General features: G+C 34.0%; 1 protein-coding gene across 1 annotated transcript in view; it reads right to left on the bottom strand.

Annotated features, from left to right (window-relative positions):
* The window catches only part of LOC118745625 (protein pangolin, isoforms A/H/I/S-like), a gene marked incomplete at its 3' end in the record, with an annotated part of 680,824 nt that overhangs the window by 506,435 nt on the left and 172,765 nt on the right, over positions 1-1,624 (bottom strand).

Genomic DNA, 1,624 nt, shown 5'->3' with positions numbered 1-1,624 from the left:
AAAAAAACATCAAAAATATTGTAAAAAAATTTTTATTTTAAATATGAATAATAATTTTGTAAACAATAAGTGAGGGTGTTGAAAATACTTATGTATTTAAATATGTATTTGTATTTGTATATGTGCATATAAAATGCACTCATAAGCTTATTATACTTTATTTACCAGCTTCGCATAATTGTAATACTTATAAGCATATTCTTGATACATTAAACAGTCAGTCCACTCATAAACCTCAAACCGTCGTGTTCTTTATTCTCTCTCTACAATATTAGGTTGAGACAACATTTTTTATGTTTTGATTTGTCCCAAGTTTTGGTGCTTTTAGGAAGGTTGGCAGCCATGGGGTCTCACATTCGTGAGTACTCACATATACTTGTTCTCTCATTCCGATCACACATACAGATGCAATTCGCGCAAAATTTTCTGAAAATGATGTTCACAGTTGATAAAATTACCGAGTGTCAACCAGCAATTTACCAAAACTACCAAAATGGATGTGAAGACCCTTAGTGTAACATTAGCATATACTAACTGATAGATAATTTTGACTGAACAAATTCCCTCTCCTACTCTCTGTCTCTTTCAAATCAGTGTCAGTAGTGCAAATTAACTATATGGTTACAATTCTAGAACAAATTTATTATAACTAAACGCACGGTCGTAGAACAAAACTAGATAAATGCATGGTTGTATTTTGGATTACGTTTTCCTGCAACAAATTTTTTACATACATATGTACATATGTAATTTGGTGGAAAAACTAAAATAAAAAATCGTGATTACGGGGGAAAAATCATCAAATCGTCATTGAGCTAAAAACACGTCAAAATGACGACGATATCGTCAATTTGGCAACGCTGGTCGGCATACTAGCCCATTCAAACGATTCAATAAGTAGGACTGTGTGCATTGCTCAGCTGGCGCTCTTCGTATGTGAAACACACATGTGCTCAGAGAGCGCTCAGCATTCTTTAGGGGTGGCTCACAAGCATGAATATGTTCCGCTCGCAAACCAAATCGTGGTTGCCTCAACTAAGATTTGGTAACTATGACCATTTTTTGAAAGAAAGCTGACCTGCATTAGCAGAGCTCAATAACATCCTTTTATGAACCATACGTTAAGTTGAATGGAATTTGTAGAAATATGCTTCAAAGTAGGGACACGAATTTCGATACGATACGATACCTATCGATACTTTTGGCATTCGATACCGATATTTTCTACTCGATAGTTTTAAAACGATATTTTTTGGAAAGATATTTTTTCGAATGTCATAAACTCACATTCCAACACTGAGGGAAAAAATGTTAGAATTAAAAAAATAAAAAAAAATAAAAAAAGACGCAGACGAAAATGAAATACCCGGAGCAGGTATTAAATATATGTTTTTCACCTTTCCGAAAGCTACCGCTACATGGTAAACCGGGGTGTATCCATTTTGAGTAAATTAGCGTCCTTAAATTTCGAAATATTGAAGTTTCAAGCATATCTGAAATTTACTGTTATATGAAAAGCGGCCGTAATTTTAGTTCGATTTCAATAAGTTTCAACGTTTTGCTTCTATGTGGCAAGTACAATAACCACACCGAGTTTGGTACAAATTGGTAGAACGGTTACCGA

The sequence above is a fragment of the Rhagoletis pomonella genome, unplaced genomic scaffold, assembly GCF_013731165.1.
Source record: "Rhagoletis pomonella isolate Grant_MI unplaced genomic scaffold, Rhpom_1.0 Rhpom_scaffold_00009, whole genome shotgun sequence".
NCBI classification, from domain to species: Eukaryota; Metazoa; Arthropoda; class Insecta; order Diptera; family Tephritidae; genus Rhagoletis; species Rhagoletis pomonella.
Note: the sequence above shows the minus strand (reverse complement) of the source record. Positions and strands in the feature narration are given on the sequence as shown.